Source organism: Muntiacus reevesi, chromosome 19, assembly GCF_963930625.1.
Source record: "Muntiacus reevesi chromosome 19, mMunRee1.1, whole genome shotgun sequence".
Lineage (NCBI taxonomy): Eukaryota > Metazoa > Chordata > Mammalia > Artiodactyla > Cervidae > Muntiacus > Muntiacus reevesi.
In genome coordinates this window covers 17417769-17440588 of record NC_089267.1, presented here as the reverse complement: position 1 = coordinate 17440588, position 22820 = coordinate 17417769, and the positions used below count along the sequence as shown (strand labels likewise).

The 22820-nt window shown below is 36.6% G+C and overlaps 1 long non-coding RNA gene across 1 annotated transcript in view; it reads left to right on the top strand.

Moving 5' to 3' along the window:
- Positions 1 to 637: 637 nt before the first annotated feature.
- Positions 638 to 22820, top strand: part of LOC136150857 (uncharacterized) — a 150916-nt gene continuing 128733 nt past the window's right edge. The window contains exons 1-2 of the long non-coding RNA XR_010659946.1: positions 638 to 769; positions 5385 to 5630. This is a non-coding gene — a long non-coding RNA (uncharacterized lncRNA). The remainder of the gene's footprint in view (positions 770 to 5384; positions 5631 to 22820) is intronic.

The following is a 22820-nucleotide window of genomic DNA, read 5'->3' as shown; positions in this document are numbered from 1 at the left end:
TTGTGGTCTTGGAAAACCTGAGGGAGGTTTTTATGCGGCCACCCTCTCAGTGAGCTCCCCTTCCACGCCGTCCGTCTGCCTCGGCCGGCGACGCGCCTTGCGTACCTCGGAAGTTTCCTGAGGCCGGATGGCTCATTTTATCCTCTTCTGCTGCGGCTCTGCGATTGTCCCACCTTTGTCTTTACTTTTGTCTGACTTTACTATTCCACTTGCGCGGTGGACCCCACGGCACCGCAGAGCGCCAGAGATTTGTGTTGGATTGAACTTACCAGTTTGATCTTGGAAGTTTATGATTCCTCGAATCTCAGTTTCATCGCCTCTAAAGCCGTGTTGATAATACATTCCACATTTGCAGTGTGATCATAAAGTAATTGCCATATGGAAAGCAGAAAATAATGGATAATGATAATAGCTAAAGCTTTGGCATGCTTTTCAAATGTCTCGAATTTTCTCTAAAATTCCTGGAATGGTTCTGGCCTTGAATAAGGACAAGAGAAACTCAAGTGGTATCAGAGCACATTCAACAAGGACATGGCAGAGCCTTACACTGCTTAGTTCTTATCTTTACCCTTTGCTTGAAAAAATATCACAATCTTTAACCCAGTGACCCACATTAAGTAGATTTTCTTCCAACAATAAGTAATGATGTATAAAAATAGCCCTCCTGTCCCAGAGGAAAAAGATTTTTTTTAATAACTTTTTTTTTTTTTAAAGAAAGGACAACTATTCTCTTGAAAGGAGCCTGAAAAAGCCAACCGACAATCCTCAGGTAGTTTCTTCTCTATCATTATTCTTTTATTTTTGATGAATAAGATGATTCAACTAAATCAGACAGTACCCGCAGCCCCTTCATTGGTTCATGGATAGTTTTGTGTATATTTATTTCGATGTTTATTGTTAGATAGAAGCAATTATATGTTAGTATTTTAATTTTAAAAACCTTTCCACTATATTTTTAAAAATAATTTGTCACCAAAAATAATGTTTCGTGAATCTTGCGGAGAATTCTTTTCATTTAATGATAAATGTGGAAAAATATAACCTTGAAGGTGAACCACTGAATGAATGTACATCATAGGTAAAAAGCAATAGGAGTTTTAAGTGCATATAAATACTTAGGGTATGCTAAAAGTAAGTTTCAAATAACTGGGAAAATGAGTAAGTGGTATAGGGATAATTGGTTGGCTATGTGAAAGAAGTATTGATCTGTATCTTAACATGCACTAAAAATAAAATTCAGATGAGACAAAAACTAGAAGAGAGAATGGGTAAATATAAATATAGAAATGAGAAGGACTTTCTAGGCATGATTTCAAATGCAGCAACCATAAGGAAAGGTCTGAAAAATTTGATTACATTAAAATAATGTCAATATGTGAAACAAAATAAAAAAGTGAGGGGTAAATTGGGAAAAATATTTGTATAAAAAGCTAACAGTCTTAATGTTTAGTGAGCTCTTACCAGAAAAAAATGAAAGAAAAATGAATAATTTCACAGAGGTAAACCTTGGATCATTCATAACTGTCATAATAAAATCCCATGGAGCGGGTGGCTTAGAAATTTCTCTGGAGGCTAAGAAATCCAACATGACGGCTTGGTGTCTCCTTGGTTTGCAGACAACTTTCTCACTGTGACCTCACATGACCTTTCTTATGTGCACAAGGATCCCTGATATTTCTCTTTTTATAAGAATGCCAGTTCTGAAATCCCCTGGAAAAGGGAATGGCAACCCACTCCAGTATTCTTGCCTGGAGAATTTAACGGACAGAGAAGCCTGACGGGCTACAGTCTATGGGGTCACAAAGAGTCTGACGCATCTGAGCAAGTATTGGATTAGAACTCTAACCTCATTTAACCTCAGTCTCCTCTTTAAAGACTGTATCTCTAAATACAATAATATTGGGAGTTGGTCATATTCAACCTATGAATTTGGGTGGTGAGGGGACACAATTCGGTCCATAACACAAGCGAGTAGAGCAGAAATATCAGTAGTCTATAAAATGAGGGGAAAAAAGTTTTTAGTAAAAAGTACACATTTTACAGCACAGTCCATGGAATATTTCAGGTCAAAATACTGGAGTGTGTGGCCTTTCCCTTCTCCAGGGAATTTTCCCCCAGGGATTGAACCCAAGTCTCCTGGATTGCAGACGGATTCTTTACCAACTGAGCTACAAGGGAAGCCTAAGAATATTGGAGTGGGTAGCATATCCCTTCTCCAGGAGATCTTCCCTACCCAAGAATTGAACCGGGGTCTTCTGCATTGTCGGCAGATTCTTTACCAACTGAGCTATCAGGGAAGCCCCAAATTGACAATAAATATCCTTTTATTGAACTGTCATTTTGGAAAATGATAAAGTCAATAGGAATGGAGTTGGGATAGATAAAGGAGTAATTTTAAAAGAAGAATGGAATAGTTCATGGCAAAAGAACTATATAGTAAATAAAAGAGAAGGATAAACCAAAGCTGATAAAGATTTTCAGTCAGACCTGGGAAAATGAATGAGAATGATAGAGTATGTATATTAGTTCAGCTAACAATGACTTAGTTCTCCTTTAGAGTCAATGCTGAGCCTCTAGCAACCATCCTGAAAAACAGATCTCTTGACTTTGTACTTTGTACAACTTGATTAGACCCAGAATAGGCAAGTTAAGCTCACAGTGACCTAGTTCTCTAGAGTCAATGCTGAGCCTCTAGCAAACATCTTGAAGAGCACACCTCTTGACTTTGTATTTGATTAGACCCAGAATAGGCACTTGTTTCACGCTGGGCTGGTTAGACGTTTTCTTTTTTATTCATAGAAATCTATATTTACATAAAATTTTAAAAATTCAGCCACTCAGATGGTGAACCACGACATATATGTACTTGAGAGAGACAAATTTGTCATTTTTCATGTCAATGTGTCAGTGGATAGAGAAAAAGAAAGAAAAGAGAGAGGAATAAAGCATTCAGAGAGGAACAGAGATGAGATTAAGAATCCAAATGAAGTTCTGATTTATGTTTATAGAATTTTTCTCAGACCTGGCTTCATTCACACCCTGGAGCTCTATAAAATATTCCTGTGTCCTTATCATAAGATCTCCCTTGCCTTTTTTAATGCATTAGTAGGTTGGCTTAGTTTTATGTTATCCTAAAACTAAAACTTTTGACTGATGATAATAATAGAGGAGAATTCAGAGAAGACTTGTACAGCTTTGGAATTTCTCATGAGAGCCTTTTTCAAAGAGAGGATAAGGTTCCAGTTGACAGATCAGATGACTGGAGTCACAGGATGATGATGGGATATCTGAAAGTGTGCTGCATGCTGCTTGACACATAATATTAAATACACAACTTCCAGTGGTCATGTATAGTCCTGCATCACTTTTCGAGCTGAGACAGCTTTGGCTTTGAGGATAACCTTTGAGTAAGGTAGTAGGGAATAGAATAAAACTCTCATGGAATAAAACTTACATGGTACTAAACAAAGCACAGGGGGAAATTGCTTATCTGAAAATGCCATTCACCCAGAAAGAGAAAAAGTTTTAACTCAAGTCATGTCCGCATAAGTACAGAGTTAAGACATGTAATCTTTTTTCTTTTTTTGCTCCAGACTTGTAGAAACATGGTAAAATCACATTAAGCTTAGAAAATATTGTGTGTTGTGAGACCAGTGAAAGATTGTCCCAAGGAGGGTGAAGGTTAGATAAGTAACCTTCTGAGAATGACAAACAAACTGAAAAAGAAAACAAATTATATTATCTTAGACACATGTCTGTAAGATTTAGTACAGTCAGGAGTACTGACTGACATGATATAGAAGTGATCCTAAGACGTGATGAATACAGAAATAGAGAAATGAAAGAGCAAATGACTAACATCATTGGCTCTTTTTTTCACTATCACAGTTGCCATCCTTTTAGATAACTTAGATATCCTTTTAGATAACTTTTTTTCTGTTTGCTTCTAGACTTTCCCATCCAAACCAGTTGCATAGTTCAATGGCCACTAAAACAAATTTGATCATTTGTATGAGTAATTTAGATCCCAATATGATCTTTCCTATAAACTTCAGTTTCAAATCTTTGAACCTCATGGTTTCTTTTGTAGTTCTAACATTTTTGTCTGTAATCATTTGATGTGTTTTGATTTCTATCTCATTTATAGCCAAATTGTTGTACTGATATCTGTATATACCTTGCAATTTTATCTGCACTTCATAGCCAGCTCACTAGTCATCTGCCTATGAAGAAAATAATCCCCTTTCCTCTTAATCACTTCATGTTCAGTCTTTCCCCTAAATGCAGTCAGTTTTTGTTCGTTCAGAAATAGGAAGGAATGGAACGTTTCTGAATATTTGAACAATGTGGATGATTTACTACTAGTAGTCTACATGAATTATCAACCTCCAATGAATTATTTTATAATAATGATAAGATTAATATAACAAAGGGCTTCCCTGGTGGCTCAGTGGTAAAGAATCTGCCTACAATGCAGGAGACACAGGAGACATGGGTTCTATCCCTGGGTTGGGAAAATACCCTGGAGGAGGGCATGGCAACCTACTCCAATATTCTTGCCTGGAGAATCCCATGGACAGAGGAGCCTGATAGACTACAGTTCAAAGAGTATCGAAGAGTCGGACATGACTGAAGTGACTTAGCATGCGTGCAATATAATAAAATCTCTCTTTGATAATTCAGAGGAAACTTCAAAATCTGGGGGGTGGCTTAGGCTCACAAATGCAAGCAAGAATCATTATTCAATAGCACTGCAAAATAAATCTGATTATTCAGGTGTTCTGAGTGGTTTTGGATTCAGGATAAATAGGAGATTATTCTAGCCTTCAAAATACAAATATTCTTTGATCTTCTCATACTCATCCTGTCAGACTATAGTCATTATGGAATATCACAGGTATTTATGTATTTGGCTATGGTATTTTGTTAATAAAATAATCCACCTCATTGGTTCTATGTTTTTTGTTTGTTGAGGATTCTTGTCATATAGATGTATTCTTTAGTGATGCAAAGTGAAATCTTGACTGTCTAAACAGATTTTCTCAACCTTGCCCTCTTGTAATGGTAAGAGAGGATAGACAGTTCAGTCCTCTGTCAGCTCCTGACCATTTGCTTAATCCTCCCACTGAAGTAAGTATACTGAGATGGTGACTGTTCCTAGTGAGTTCTGCAGTGTTACCTAGAAAGAGCATGGGCTTTGCAGTCCTACAGACCTGTGGTTGAATTTTTCCTAGATCTGTGACTTTATGGAATTTATTTGAATCTTTCTGAGACTGAGTTTCCTCATCTGTAAAACAGAGATAATAACATGTACCTGCTGCAGGGACTGCTAATGTTTTACTTTTATTCTTGAGCACAGTAAATACTTTCAGCCTCTCTTGCAGGCTGATGTGTCCAGGCCTGAATTCTTGCAATGGAATGCTGGTTGGAAATAAAATGCACCACTTCCTGCTTGACCTATAACAATCCCCCAAGTATGCTCTTCGTACATTTTCTTCATCCGCTGATTGGAAAGGACCCTAGAGACCAAAGAGAAACAAGAACTTTAAGACAGAAGAAGCTTGGAACAGAGCCTGCTGAGACTCCTTTGCCACCCCATGAGATGTAAGCAAGAAATAACATTTATTTTGGTAAGTCGCTGACACTTGGAGGATATTTGTTTCATCAGTTAGTTTACCCTCTAATATACCTTTAGGATTAGTATAAAGATTACACAAGAAATATTTATTTATGCAACTGACATAAATCAAGTGTTCAGTAAATGACAGTTATTATCATCATCATCCTTTACATGTATTGGTATAAGCATGTGAGCGTTCAGGCACTGCAGGTACCAGGATTCTCCCAAATGATCAGACCAATAGGATCTGAGTTGGCAGGACTGACTTCTTGCTGCTCTTCTTACTGATTGGTACTTCTCAGATTTCTTAGAAGTATAAACGATTAATTCTTTTAGTTATAGATTTTTAAATTAAGTCGTAGGTGGCATATAACATTATATTAGTTTCAGGTATACAGTGTCGTGATTCGATATTTGTATATATTGGGAAATAATCACCATGGTATGTCTAGTCAGCAGCCAGTTATAGATTTAGACATCATATATTTAGTCCTTTTGTTGGCCTGTTCATTTTATTTTCTGTCATTGTAAAATGTGATACCCCTAACTTTTAGTCACATTCTTTATACCTATAATTATGTACCATTTAGGATCCAGGGGAGAGAGACCAGGCCAGTACTGTTCAATAGAGATACAGTGTAAGCCACAAACATAATCTTAAATTTTCTAGTAGTCACATTAAAAAAAGTTTAAAAAGAACCCAAGTGAAATTAATTTTTAATAATTATCTAACCTAATATATCCAACATTAACATTTTAACTTGTAATCAGTATCCTTTGAATCTGTTATTCATGCTGATTTTTGAAATCAGTGTGTGTTTAACACTGACAGCATATTTTGACTTAGACTAACCTGATTGAAAGTGTTCAAAAGCCACAGTTGTATAATGGCTACCACATTAGACAGCTGAGGAATGTGCAAATGAAAAGGCCTATCACCAGTTAGGAAACACCAAGTTATGTGCTGCATTTTCTTTGTAGATGGAGAATAGCATTATTCTTATTGTTCTGGGAGAAAAGACATGGAAGGGCAAACATTCACATCACCAGGTTCAGGAGATGGACATTTTACTTATGGGGTGTCGTTTCTCTGGGATACAAGTCAGGAAACTTCTTTGCAGCTCAACTTTCTGTGGTACTTTGTATGTATTAGAAGGCTCTTCAACATTATGGTCAATGTTCATACAATTATATTTTCAACATTCATAAATTTTTAATAAAAATATTTATAACTTTTATAGGAAAACTAACATTTTGAGCTTGTGTGCTAAGGGAAACCATACAAGAGCTAAGGGAAACCATATAAGATACACAGTGATCTTCAAAGTCTAAGCTGGTAATAAAGTATTAATTTTTCTTAGGAAAAGTTAACTACTCCTAGTCTCAGTTTTCAAAGGAAATTTAACTTTTTTTGTATAAAACATAGACTTTAGAAATCCACTACTGTATATTGAAATGCCCATCTATCCTTGTTTAATGAAAGCACAGGAATCACTTTCCAGTGTATAAAACAAAAAACAGAGTTTAATTTAAAGACATTGAATTTACCAAAGTAAACAATATTTGAATAATATGGTTACTTTAAAGATGATGGGCAGTCACTCCCAGGAAGGAAATAATATGTTGCAAGTTTGAAAGAAAATGGTTTTATTAAGATGTCATTTCATGAAAAGGAACTAATGTCTTTAATATTCAAAGCACCAAAAACAAATTTATCACACTGTGCTAGAGACACCAGACATAACATTTGATGGTTAGAAAAGATGGGATTTTAAGAAAAACAAAGTTACCTTGTTTTTCTCTTCTATCATAGAAAGGATATTAGATATGAGGCAAATTAGGGGGGGAATTCAGGGGGAAAGTAATGTATACAAATCAGATGATAAAGGAAAAATTAATAAAGTTGAATACAAATTGTTAAATGATAATGGGAAGAGGTCATATTTAACATAACTATATGTTTTTTAAAGCTATAGTCATGTTGTATAGTACATCCTCGGAACTCATTTATCTTCTAAACATACTGTATATTAAAATTAGAATGCACTGTTGGTGGGACTGTAGATGCGTCCAACTATTAGGGGAGTTGCTCAAAATATTAAAAAATAGACCTTTTATTTGATCTAGCAATCCCACTTCTCTACTGTCATTTCCATGCTACCCCTTACTCACCATGCTACAGAGAACTGAAGACTAGACTTGTTAGTGCAGAAGTCATGGCTTCACAGTCACAAACTAGAAATAGAGGATGGGTTCAGCTGTTTTATTTCTGATAGGAGAGAGAGTTTAGATGAGCTATCCAAAAGCAAAGCCATAGGTTTGGGGAGATGTTCTCTGGCTTTTAACTTGAATGTAGCTGTCAACCTATTTAGTAGTTGATTCATTAGGTGACTTAGATTACATTTTGCAGTATTTTATGCTTGGAAGATTTACCAAGAAATTTACGTTTATTAAAATTAAACTTTCTTTTGTTGTATACTAATGACATTTTTAAGGTCATAGTATGTATTAGATGATTCTGACCTTAAGAAAAAATTCCTGATTATAATTATTACGCTTTTGCTTTAGATAATTGGATTTTTTGTTTTCAAAATTGGCTGTGTGTGTGTGTTTGTGTGTTTGAAAGGGCTGAGAAAAGAAAGTTTGGGGTAAGAAAGTTTAAAAAAAAGTTTTTTGTCAAGTAAACTTAGGCCTGGAGCTTCCCCAATGGTTCAGTGGTAAAATAATCTGCTTGCAATGCGGGAGATTCAGGAGATGCGGGTTCAATCCCTGGGTTGGAAAGATCCCCTAGAGGAGGAAATGGCAGCCCATTCCAGCCTTCTTGCCTGGAGAATGCAATGGACAAAGGAGCCTGGTGAGCTACAGTGCATGGGGTCACAAAGAGTTGGATGCAGCTGAGCACACACACACTCACACAGACTTACGCCTTAAGCACTGTAGTTACAGTGCCTAATAGATAAAACTGCCTTGCCTTTAAGTAAGATACATAATACTCAAAAAAGCTAATGCTTGTCATAAAATTTTAGCATAAAATAATCTTTTTATATCTTATATCATTGGCTTTAAGAATAAAGATATGTAGAAAATAAAGCAATATGACTTCTCAGAGAGATAGTTTCTTTTACTTTCATTATCAAATAAATACTTGACTGAAGTAGGATAAAAATACTGATTTGTCTCTGTAAAACTTTAGTCACTACTTTGTGTGACTCCTACCCTGGATTTGCTGTAGGTCTCTTGGAAGCTAGAGCCATAACGGCCCCTTGCCCCAAGGAGCAGCCGACTGTACAAGTGAGAGACAGACAGAGTAGGGAGAGGAATGAACAACTTTGATTTCTATGGAGAAGACAGTGATTGAACTCTTCCTTGAAAGTTTAAATTTACAGTCAGCGTGTTTATTCATATAGCATGAAATATGCAATCATGCCTTTAGCTGCTAATTGTAGATACCTAAATGGTGCGTTTTTGGCTTACTGTATTATGGTCAATTTGGAAAAGAATAGTTTCATTATATAGTAATACCATCTACAGTATCCTTGGACTGTTCTGGAAGTATATGACATGTGATTACTAAATTTTTATGACACCTAAGTATTGATGCTCCCCATAGTATTTAAAACTAATTTAACCATAGTAATCTCCTAAATTCACATTTTAATGAAGTCAAAAATCCTAATAAGCTTCAAGTGCTTAAAGCTAATGCTGCAGGAAATAGTTTATGAAATTTCTTCATTTTTTAAAAAAATTAAAAATGGCTCTCTTAAGGAGCTATGTATGCATTAAGTATGGAAAGAAATGTACAGTCTTTTAAAATTTAACATCATGCATATGTTTATAGCTTTTTTATCTCTGAAACACTTTGATATTAACTGCTTTATGTGTGAAAAACATGAGTTTCTATCCCATCATGCTGACTAGAAACTTCTTCAGATTGTCCAGTGGCTTGAGAGAACTTGGTGTAACATTTTAAAGTGGTAGTTCCCCAAAATGTATGTTACTTAGTAAGTTTTATACTTAAATATTACTGTTTTCACATGATTTTCATAGATAATATTTTAAAAGACTCAATCCTCTATATTGCTAGATTGTATTATTTTCCTCAACTATTCACAGCTTTTCCTGTAGGAGGATTAGCTTTCTTAGCCCTGGCTTGCCCCTGTGCTCTTCTTTGGCTAATGTGAACATGAGTGGTAGATATATATTATCTAAGGAGAACCATTACTTGTTATCAATTGTTCTACCACTGTTCTTTTCCCTTTTTCACAAGAACTATTCATCATGGATGGGGCTGTTCCTTCTGCTTGGCTCTTAGAAATATGTGTGGGACAGAACCACAGTCATTCTGCAGCCAGTTTATGATGTGATGTTAGCCAGAGATACACCATCATTCTTGAAAACAACAAGATTTGAGGGTTGCTTCCTAACCACAGCAGAAACTAGCAAAAACTGACTTCTCAGACTATAATTATAGCCTGAGGAAAAGGAAAGGAAAAAAGGAAGAGGCTTAGGATGTCTATAATTATAATTCAACTCGGCTCCACCAACCTCCATTTCAGCCTACAATTGCTTGGGTCCAATCCACTCTTTTTTTTCTTTTCTTGAGAATTTGAACTAAAAGACATAGAATGTTGTGTTCAGTTATGGTGGACTTGAGTTGAAAGGTTTTGTAGAGGAAGGGTTAGAGATGGCTTTACAAGTCAAAGTTATGAGGCTGCAGGCGGTAAGAGTGGAAGCTAGTATGCAAGTTATGATAACAGCATTTACTGAGAGCTCACTCTGGGCACACGTCACTTTAAGCACATTCTGTCTCTTTTGACCCTCATATCCATGCTTATGAACATAACCCATATTGAGACTTACAATTGCAATAAGCACTGAAAAGATCATGGTGCTTTGTCATCACTTCCCTAGTGCGAGCACATACCAAGTGTAATTTCAAATAATAACAATTAGTTGTAAAAATTACTTCTTTAGTGACTATTTTGATGCTTTTTCATACCCATTAAAATGCTTTATCATTTCATCTTGACAACCCTGCTTTGCTGGTACAATGAGTACATCCTTTTTCTGTCTACAGAGTAACATATCATTACATTTGAAGTAGGTACTAATTATTATTCCACTTTATAAATAAAAGAATGGAAGCTTCAAGAGGTTAAACTGTTTGTCTATGGTCTTGTAGATTGTAAGGGTCAGAATTGGGGTTAGAATTGAGGCTCAAGCTCAATTTTAAAATAGACATCAAAATCAGTGTACTCAGCCATGGCAGGAAAAAAAAAATTAGCAGCTAGGCAGTTCCTGAGAGACAGCACAAAGGATCTATGCTCTTTTTATTATTATTTTTCGACTGCTTTGTGCCACATGTGGGATCCTAGTTCGCCAACCAGGGATTGAACCTGCACTCCCTGCAGTGAAAGCACAGAGTCTCAACCACTGGACTGCCAGGGAAGTCCCAGGATCTATGCTCTGAATTTTCCAGTTTCTAGTTCCCAAGAAGCCTGGCTATACTTAATATACTGCTTTTATATGTAGGTCGGGGTTGGGGGAAGGGAAGGGAAAGGGAAGCCAAGAAAAATGCCCTCATCCACTTGCTTTTAGTGTTACTCTCCATTAGAGGTATCCTTAGCAGTACTAAATTTTACTAGATTTTATAAAATGACTGTTCAGCTTTCGCCAAAGTCTTCTTTGTTAAAGGCCACAGACATGATTGCAGATAGCTAGGCTGGGGCAGATTGAATGACACCTATGTAGAATGTGTGAAAATTTGGCAAACTAAGACTTTAGTACTTGATCAAACTTATTGTGCCTGGTTTTTCTGCCTCTTAGAATGCATCCTGTCTTCTGTTGTTCCTTAGTACCTCATGTAAAAATTTCTCTTGTGTAGCGACTCAGTTTCCCAGATATAGCTTGTACATTTCTGAGCCCAAATGGTAGTGCTAAGAGTATTTAATCTCTAATCAGACTGCTCTCAATAGCATTACCTGCTAGGCATGTGACCTTGGGTAAGTTACTTTTCTAAGTCTCCCTTAAAGTACCCACCATATCAGGCTGTTGGGAAGCTTGAGTGTGAATACATGTAAGTTTCTGGCACAGGCCGTGATGAATGGATGTTGACTGCTTTATTTGTTGTCTACTTATAGTGCCTAGTGTACTTGTTGTTGGTGTCGAGTCCCTAAGTTGTGCCCAACTCTTTTGTGACCCCATGGACTGTAGCCCACTTGGCTTCTCTCTCCATGGGATTTCCCAGGCAGGAATACTGGAGCGGGTTGCCATTTCCTTCTCCAGGGCTCTTCTCAACTCAGGGATCGCACCCAGGTTTCCTGCATTGCAAGTGGATTCTTTGCCACTGAGCCACCAGGGCAGCACTAGTGTGCTAACAGACTGATAATGCTTTGAAATAACTTTGAGGCCTAAGTTTCCAATCTGATAGTTGAGAAGCCCAGAATCTAAATTCATCAAAATGCTTTAAGCCTTTAAGGTATTTTGATTTTTCTCTTAAAAGGGAGTTGAAATACTGAAAGGATCTTTCAAGTCAAGTCTCCCCTGAATGCCTCTGTGTTGCTCTAATTGCAGCTGGATTGACCCTGGTTAGGGCTACCCCGCGTGCCTGCTTAGTTGCTCAGTCATGTCTGATTCTTTGCAACCCCATGGACAGTAGCTCACCACGCTCCTCTGTCCATGAGATTTTCCAGGAAAGAATAGTGGAGTGGGTTGCCATTTCCTTCCCCAGGGATACTGAAACAGATTTTTAAGAAGAATAAGGCAGCTTTACTTTCTATGTGTTAGTTGCTCAGCTGTGTCCTACTCTTTGCGACCCCTACTGTAATGGCTTGCCATTTCCTTCTCTAGAGGATCTTCCCAATCCAGGGATTTAACCCATGTCTCTTGTGTCTTCTGCATTGTCAGGTGGATTCTTTACCATCTGAGATCATCAGGGAAGTCCAGGTTTACTTTGAGGGACTATATTTTTATAGGAATCAAAATATACTATGATCTAATTTGAAAGGTCTACAGTATCACTGCTGAAACATAGTCGTTGCTGAACACTAATGAATGAGACTTAAATGTATTTATTCCTAACAAGTCACTGTGCTCAAGAGGTATGTGAATTGATATTAATGACAAGCATGTATTAATTGTTTATTGTATGCCAGACATTGTGCCAGATTCTTTCCATGTACCAACTCTTTTCATCCCCATACAATCATTTAAAATAGATATTGATGTCCTCACTTTAACAGTGAGAAGACTGAGGCTCAGAAAATGACTGACCTTGGTCTTATATCTAGGTATTATTTGTGTGAAATTCTCACTCTCAAGTTTAAGCTTCTAATCAGGATTTTATACAGATTTTTAGGACTTCTCTGGTGGCTCATATGGTAAAGAGTTTGTCTACAATGTGGGAGACCTGGGTTAGATCCCTGGGTTGGGAAGATCCCCTGGAGAAGGAAATGGCAACCCACTCCAGTACTCTTTCCTGGAAAATCCCATGGATGGAGGAACCTGGTAGGCTACAGTCCATGGGATCTGAAAGAGTCAGACAAGTTCATTCATTAGTTCAAGTCTCATTCATTAGTGTTCAGCAAAGACTATGTTTCAGCAGTGGTGTTGTAGGCCTTTCAAATTAGATCATAGTATATTTTGACTCCTATAAAAATATATAGGAATGATCATAATATATTTTGATTCATATATATTTTTATAGGAATACAGATTTTAGTGCAGGGTAAAACTGAGAAGTCACTTCATTGTCACCTTTTAACAACCTTTCCTCCTTCAGAGAACTCACTCTTACTCTTCATGTACACAGCTTCTAGTACATTTCTAGTCATTTATCTCTATTAAGAGATTTCATTTTTCATTTGCATGTGAGAACACACACTAATGTGTTCACTCTAGCCTTTTAATCTTTTCTTCTTTGTTAATTAAAGGCTCTGTTTCCTATTGAAGAAATTTAAGGCAGTATTATGCAGGAGACTTTTTTGTTGAACAAAGTAAAATCTTTTTTTTTTTTTTCACATTTTGGCCACTCTTTGAGGCATGTGGAATCTTAGTTCCCCAACCAGGGATTGAACCTGTGCCCCCTGCAGTAGAAGTGTGGAGTCTTAACTGTTGGACTGCCAGGTAAGTCCCAAACTAAAATTCTTATCTCTAAAATCATGAGATTCCTGAGGTTATGTCTAAAAGCTGACCTGCTAGTGTTACATTATTTGGATTATTTGGATCCTAGGAAAAAAATTGTGGAATTCTTGGTTCTGTTGCATTCTTTCTTCTGACTTTGCTTCTGATAAGCTCTGTGAAATTGGCCAAACCACCTACCCTACTTACATCTCAGATTCCTCATTTATCTTTTATCCTATGCCTTCATATTTTGGTACTTCTATAGCATGATCTTCTCTCTGAACACAATATTTAAAAATCAAAAAGGTCAGTACTTTCAATAATCAGGCTTATTTTATTAATGAAAAGCAGAGACAGTGTTGAGGACTAAAATTGCATTGCATGCATCTTATGCACACCTCTAACTTACTTTAGAGTCTAATTTATTGTGTTTATTTCTTATTGTAGGGAGATAGTTTTTGTAAGAACTATTCTGTTCCATTATTTCCTTTCTTTTTTCCTCACCAAACATCCTATGAACATTACTCTTAAAATGCTTGATCTGAGCTAAGTTGACAAGTGCTTATTCTCCTTCCTGAAACAAAAGTCCATTAACTCTTCAAAAGGTTTCATACTGTAAGATTTCCATTAGTTCAGATATTCTCTCTAATTTAGATTGACAGACTTCCCACTCCATCAAACACTTGGTAAAATAGTGTAATATTTGTGTCTTCAGAAAAGCCTTGCACAAAAAGTATAAAGCAATACATATATAAATTTCACTTCTAGACTAACAAAAACCAAAAACAAGGAAAATGAAATTATGTGTTCTTTCAGTAATTAATTTATTCATGAATTAAATATTTATTAGAAAAAAATTTTTGACATGTACACACTGCTAAAGCTGGCTTAAAGCTCAGCATTCAAAAACCTAAGATCATGGCATCTGGTCCCATCACTTCATGGCAAATAGATGGGGAAAAGTAGAAACAGTGACAGATTTTATTTTCTTGGGCTTCAAAATCACTGTAGTCAGTGACTGTAGCCATGAAATTAAAAGATGCTTGCTCCTTGAAAGAAAAACTATGACAAACCTAGACAGCATATTAAAAGGCAGAAATATCACTTTGCTGACAAAGATCTGTATAGTTGAAGCTATTGTTTTTCAGTAGTCATGTATGGATGTGAGAATTGAATTGATGCTTTTGAACTGTGGTGCTGGAGAAGACTCTTGAGAGTCCCTTGAACAGCAAGATCAAACCAAACAATCCTAAAGGAAATCAACCCTGAATATTCTTTGAAAGGACTGATGCTGAAGCTGAAGCTCCAATACTTTGACCACCTGATGTGAAGAGCTGACTCTTTGAAAAAGACCCTGATGCTGGGAAAGATCGAGGTCAAGAGGAAAAAGGGGCAGCAGAAGATGAGATGGTTAGATTGCAACTCAATGGACATGAGTTTGAGCAAAACTCCGTGAGATGGTGAAGGACAGGGAAACCTGGTGTGCTGCAGTTCATGGGATTGCAAAGAGTCAGACACGACTTAGCAACTGAATAACAACAACAACAACACACTGCCATATTTATATGTATTAATTATTTTGGGGACTTCCCTGTTGGGTTAGACGGTAAGGAATCTGCCTACAATGCAGGAGACCTGAGTATTTTTGGCTGTGCCGGGTCTTCATTATTGCACATGGGCTTTCTCTGGTTGTGGAGAGCAGGAGCTACTCTCTAGTTGTGGTGCATGGGCTTCTCATTGCTGTGGCTTCTCTTGTTGTGGAGCATAGGCTCTAGGTGTGTGGGCTTCAGTAGTTGTACGCAGGCACTCATTCGTTGTTGCTCAAGGGCCCTAGAGCATGCAGACTTCAGTAGTTGTGGTGCTCAGGCTTTGTTGCTCTGCGGCATGTGGAATCTTCCCAGACCAGGAATGGAACCGTGTTCCCTGCATTAGCAGGTGGGTTCTTACCCCTGTGCCACCAGGGAAATCCGAATTCAGCCTTTATTGAGCGCCCACTATGAGTGGGACACTGATGCTGAAAAACTCAGATCATCTTTTATAACATTCCATGTATGTGATTTTTACATGGCTTTGCTGGTAGTTATACAGATATTTTCATCAGGATTAAAAAATGAAAAGTTTATTAAAGTAGTTGGAGATAATATTCTCTCCTAGTACTGCAGTCTTATTCTACACCTCACTCTTCAAGGCCTCACCTTCCACACGTATGGAAGTTTATCAGAGCATTTTCCTAAATGAAGACAGTTTCCTAAATGGAACTCCAGTACCAGTGGTTAATAATACTTTCCAAAATATTACATTTATTTCATTTCATATGTATACATATATTTCATTTAAAAAATAAAGCAACTGGTAAAATCCTCTTGTTCTGCCTGTTCTTCCCTCCCTCCCCTCAGTTGCTGACCTTTTTCCTGTCTCCATACATTTGCCTTTTCCAGAATATCATATAAGTTGAGATTGTATAAAACCTATTCAGATTGGCTTCTTTCACTTAGTAATACCCATTTAGATTTCTTTCTTATTTTTGGCTTGATAGCGCATTTTATTTTAGTGCTGAGTTATATTCCTCTGTCTGAATATACCACACTTTATCTTTCTATTCACCAACTGAAGGACATCTTGGTTGCTTTCAAGTTTGGGCAATTACAGAAAAGTTACTATAAACATCTCTGCACAGGTTTTAGTGTAGATTTAAGTTTTCAGCTCCTTGGGTAAATATCAAGTAGTGCATTACTGGATTGTATAGTAAGAATATGCATAGTACAACCAGGTTATCACATTTGATTCCCTTTTATCAATAAAGTATCAATAAAAGAGTGAAGGAAGATATAAGACATTTATCAGTAAATTGTATTCACCTTTCACTGACTGATTTACTGAAAGCTTAGCTTAGGAAAATATTAAGTGCTTTAATTTAGATTTTACTTGGGGGCTTGAAGAAGTGTCGGCTCTTCAAAATTGAAGTTATTACATCAAGTTTTTTCTTAAATTAAGTTGTTTGCTATATAAAAAGTGAGTTGTAATATATTCTTATTAAAACTGCCTCTTCTGTCACAGTGTTGTTTAATATGTAATCATTAAAATATGCATTATACATTGTGTGAGAAAGGTGAATTTATAGTAAAATAAAATTTTTCCAGTTTTTTCCCTGATTTTCTTTTTTCAGGTGAATCTACTGTCTTACGTCTTTAGTGATAATCACTATTGTGGTTCTTATGAATGTAAGAGATATGCTTCCTTATCTACCTAGTGTAAGAGTGAGATAGGCACTCAGGAGTCAGTGGTAAATCATTTGAGTCATTTACATTTTGGTGAATGTGCTTATTACATCCTTCTCTCAAAGGTTTTTATAATGCATGAAACAGGGCACTGGGACAACCCTGAGTGATGGCATGGGGAGGGAGGGGGGGAGAGGGTTCAGGATGGGGTGCACATGTACATCCATGGCTGATTCATGTCAGTGTATGGCAAAAACCACTACAATATTGTAAAGTAATTAGCCTCCAGTTAAAATAAGTTAATTAATTTTTAAACTAGAGAAAGAGGAAGAAGATCCTGGATGTCTTTAAAGGGTGAATGGAAGGCAGTAGAAGTGGTAGGTAGAACTGAAGACAAACTTCATCTTCTTTGTAATTTTATTTAGCACTCACTATACTAGAGTGTTAGTTTTGTTGGAGTCTGCCATTAAACCATTAGGTAACAAAGTGATTTACAAATTCTGAATTTTTAGAAAGAATATTTTAAAATATAGTTTTAATTATTTTGAATTCTGCTCAGTGTCTCTGAATAATTCAGTCTGCATCTGCCTATCTTGGTGTTTTAAATAACCTTGACTCTCTGATTATTTAAATATTTAACTCTGGTTTATGTCTTATAGCATCGTAACCAGAATTCTTGTCATTCATGCTATTTTTTTTTCTGCTTTCAAGCATTTTTTACTGTAGATTTTTCTTCAGAAATTTTGGAAGTACTTTTAAGGTAAACTTGGAATTCTTTTGTTTTAACTTTTTATTTTGGAAAATTTAAGACATATATCAAAGTAAATAGAATAGCATAGTGTATATCCATGTACCATCACCCAGTTACCAACTCATGCCAATGTTATTTTGTTTTTACCTTCACCAGCTTCCTTTGTCATATTATTTTGAGGCAAAAGCTATATATTATATAGTTTCATCCACACTTATTTCTCTAGTAGTGACCAAGTATTTTTAAAAATCATGATGAAGTCATGATTTAAATATATTTGATGTCTTTTAGGGCTTCCCTGGTAGCTCAGATGATAAAGAATATACCTGCAATGCAGGAGGCCTGGGTTTGATCCCTGGGTTGGCAAGATCCCCTGGAAAAGGGAATGGCTACGCACTCCAGTGTTCTTGCCTGGAGAATCCCATGGACAGAGAAGCCTGGAGTGCTGTACAGTTCATGGCGTCACAAAGAGTCAGACATGATTGAGTGACAAAGCACAATGCATGATGTCTCTTAGTCTACTACAGTAAGTATCTTTATTGATGCTTACATTGTTCTATATTTGACTGGTAGATGCCTCTCTTTGGGTTGGTTTCCCAAGCTCTTTTGATTAGTAGTCCCTGTTTTCAGAGTCTTTGATCATTTCTTTTCTATCTGTTATGACAAAATGTCCAGACTCATCTTGTACATTTCCTACTCTATACTTTTGGTCAGTTTCTCCTTCACTGAATTCTTTATAGTGAGGAATGGAATTTCAAAACAAGAATTTGGGTGTGAAGGCTACTGTGTTCAAAAAGACTTTCATTTTGATACTTACAAGCTTTACTTTTTATAGTCTCCATTTTATAATATTTATTTTACATATTTGTGTGTAGAAGAACTACTGTATTTCTTCTATTATGTGAAGCCATGATGTATACAATGAACTACCTATTAATGATAGTTATTTTGAAAAAAATCACCTAAAATATTAAATGTCTGTCAGATAAAATATCCATTTCAAATATGCTATTTTCTTCAGTATCCCAAAGAAAATTTGAGTCTTCAAAGAAAATTAATGGAGTCTTCATGTTTAGACTCTAAAGATGGGCTTCTCTGCTGGCTCAGTTGGTATAGAATCTGCTTGCAGTGCAGGAGACCCAGGTTCGATGCCAGTGCTGGGAGTAGCTCCTGGAGAAGGGAATGGCTACCTACTCCAGTATTCTTGCCTGGAGAATTTCATGGACAGAGAAGCCTGGTGGGCCACAGTTGCAAAGAGTTGGACATAACTGAGTGACTAACACTTAGCATTCTTCTTAATTAATTTCTCCTGTTGGCAGTTATGCATAGTTTTGTGGTATCACACTGTCCATCATAACTTCTGTTATGATCTGGACATCATTATTATCTTGCTGCCTTACCAGCACCCAGAGTTTTGAAGAACTGATTTGAGGCTCAGAGTGAGGCAAATTTGTTTGAATAGTAGGGAGGAGATATGAGGAGTAGAGGCAAAGATGGTGATATAGTCTAAGTTGCTTCTCTGGATCTGGTGTCTGAGCTGCACTGGGGAGGACTTTTTACACCTTCTCCTTTTTGCCTTATCCTCTCCAGTGCTAAATGAGATGTAGAAGCAAGTAAACCCTAAAATATAAAGAGATGATGAAGTAGTTGGCATGGAATGGAAGTTAAAACAGTGCTTCTCTCTGGCCATGTGACTAGGGTAGGTTAGTCTCTCCAAGTCTGAGATTGTACTCTTTATCCCATTACTCTGTAATATTTTTTTAGACATTTATACTATATGTGTATATAGTACTATATACTTTTTGAAAAAGTATTTGTGGTGTATCTTCTTTTTCTAAAGTTCCATGAGAGCAGGAACCTTTTCCACCACTGACTCCTCAGTGCTTTGAATAGTCTTTGGCACAGAGTGAGTGCTCAATAAACATTTAATGCGTTATTGCTGAGTTTTTGAGAAGACAAAATAAGATAGTGAATGTAGAAAGTTTAGCACTATGCCTACTATTCAGTGAGTGCTTGATGAATATTTTTAAAAGACTCCGGAGAACATACTTTCTGTATTGATTTGTCATCATAGCTTTATAAATCTAGCTTATGACTTAAAATAATTAATAAACATTTTAAATAAATGAATGGAAGGATGAAATAAATGAATACTATTGTTGCTATTGGAGCTGATTTTATAGAATTAGTTCAGTTCAGTTCAGTCACTCAGTCATGTCTGACTCTTTGCAACCCCATGGACTGCAGCACGCCAGGCTTCCCTGTCCATCAGCACCTTCTGGAGCTTGCTCAAACTCATGTCCATTGCATTGGTGGTGCCATCCAACTATCTCATCCTCTGTTGTCCCCTTCTCCTCCTGCCTTCAGTCTTTCCAGCATCAGAGTCTTTTCCAGTGAGTCAGTTCTTTGTATCATGTAGCCAGAGTATTGGAGTTTCAGCTTCAGCATCAGTCCTCCTAATAAATATTCAGGACTGATTTCTTTTAGGATTGATTGATTGGTTTGAGCTCCTTGCAATCCAAGGGACTCTCAAGAGTCTTCTCCAACACCACAGTTCAAAAGCATCAATTCTTTGGCTTTCTTTGTAGTCCAACTCTCATATCCATACATGACTACTGGAAAAACTATAGCTTTGACTAGACGGACCTTTATTGCCAAAGTAATGTCTCTGCTTTTTAATATGCTGTCTATGTTGGTCATATATTTTCTTCCAAGGAGCAAGCTTCTTTTAATTTCATTTCTGCATTCACCATCTGCAGTGATTTTGGAGCTCAAAACATAAGTCTCTCTTCCCCATCTATTTGCCATAAAGTGATGGAACTGGATGCCATGATCTTAGTTTTCTGAATATTGAGTTTTAAGCCACCCTTTTCAATTTTATAGAATAATTTTATTTATTTTATTTATATATAAATAAAATATTTATATATTTTGTAGAATAAGCAAATGATATTTAGAAATATAGAAAGATGTCCCAGTGTTGATCCAGACATCTGATATTTTTCTAAATATAATCAGTAGGTCATTATAAATAATAGGAGGAATCCCTTTATAGTGAACATATTTTGCCCTTTATAATAGTAACTTTTCCATATGTTTCAGAATTAAAAAAATTAGATCTGAATTGTGTTACTTCTGCTTGTTTACTGCTTATACTTATTGATTTTTTCCCCCTAATGGATTGTATTATTTAATGAATAGAGGACAGCAAACTCATTTAAAAAAATTATTTCTTTATTTAAAAAAATTATTTTTGGCTGTCCTGGGTCTTCATTGTTCTGCTTGTACTTTCTCTAGTTTTTAGAGATTAGGGGCTACTCTCTAGTTGTGATGCAAGAGCTTCTCATTGCGGTGGCTTCTCTTATTGCAGAGCTTGGGCTCCAGGTGCATAGGCTTCAGTAGTTGCATCTTGAGGGCTCTAGAGTGAGGGCTCAGTAGTTGTGGCATAGGGGCTTAGTTGCTCTGAAGCATGTGGAATCTTCCTGGACCAGGGATTGAGCTGGTGTCCTCTGCATTGCAAAGTGGATTCTCAACCACTGGGCCACCAGGGAAGCCCCAACTCCTTTTGCCTTAGCACATTTTTCCATTTTGGCTTATCTAGGGGAAAAAAAAAATATAAAACAAGCATTTGTGGATCAAATTAGCTATAATAAATGAAGTCCCTCTCATTCTCCTTATAGAAAAGCTCCAGTAGATCTAGAATCTCTGTTTCAAAGTATAGCCAATACTTATGGCTGTGAATGGAAGAGGGATCAGGTGATTCCATCAGTTTTATTTAGTTGTCAGACTACTTGGTTGCTTATAGAAGCCCCAAGCTTGCGTATAAAGATAAGATTTCATTGGTGGAAGATAGGATCATTAGAATCCTTACTCCTAGTTGAGTTAAGATGAAGGGAGAAATAATTTACATTGAAAGAGAATACTTCAAACTAGTTGTCCTGTGATACCTGAAGATTGTCCTGTCACTGTAACCTGAATGGAGATTGATGATACTGATCACATTAAAAACTTAGGTATATCACATGACACCATAAGCAAAGTGAAAGAGAAGTCACAGACTGGAAGAAGATAAATACAGTGTATATAATAAACAAATGAGTAGTATTTAGACTAAGTAAAGAATTGTTTTTTAAAAAACTAATTAAAAAAAAAAGTTTTTGGCTATGCTGGGCCTTTGTTGCTGTGTGGGTGTTTCTCTAGTTGTGAGTAGGGGCTACTCTCTAGTTGCGGTGCATGGGTTTCTCACTGTGGTGGTATCTCTTGTTGCGGAGCACGGGCTCTAAGGTGTGAAGGCTTCAGTAGTTGGGGCGTGTGGGCTCAGTAGTTGCTCCTGCTGGGTGAAGTTGTAGACATGCATGCCCTTCAATCCTCAATTCCACTTCTAGGTCTAAAACACCCTAAAACAGTGCTTCTGCAACTTCAAGAGGGAAACAAATAAATTAGGAATGTTGCTAAAATGCAGGTTGGGATTCATCAGATGGAGCCTGAGATTCTTTGTTTCTAAAGAGCTGCCTTCTGGTCTTTAAACAACACTTTGAAATCAAACAAGATTCCAGAGCAGTGCTATTTAATAGTCCAGATTTATGAGATGATGAAAATGTCCTCTGTGCTGTCCAATAACTACTGAGTACTTGAAATGTGGTAAGTGCAGGTGAGGATCTACATCTTTTATTTATATGATTTTAATTAAATTTAAATAACCACATATAGCTAGTGACTGTCATGCTGAACAGTGCATCCTATAGCATATCCAGGGAACTTGTTAACAATATAAACTATCAGACCCAGTCTCAGACCTGCTGAATCAGAACCTGCATTTTAACTAGATGCTCAAATGATTTATATGCACATTAAAGTCTGAGCAGCACTGTCTGGAGAAATTTCTGCTATTCAGGAGTCATACGTGAGAATATATATTTCAGCATGTTATTAGTGTGACAATGGACAAACTGTGGTGCTGTTTAACTAATACACAGCAGTTAAAATGAATTCTTTGTATGAACATGGATAAACCTTAAAATAATATAGTAAGCTATCTTTATCTGAGAAAGATACATATATTATGATACTATTTTTATAAAATTTAAACATAAAAGAAGCCATAGTATAT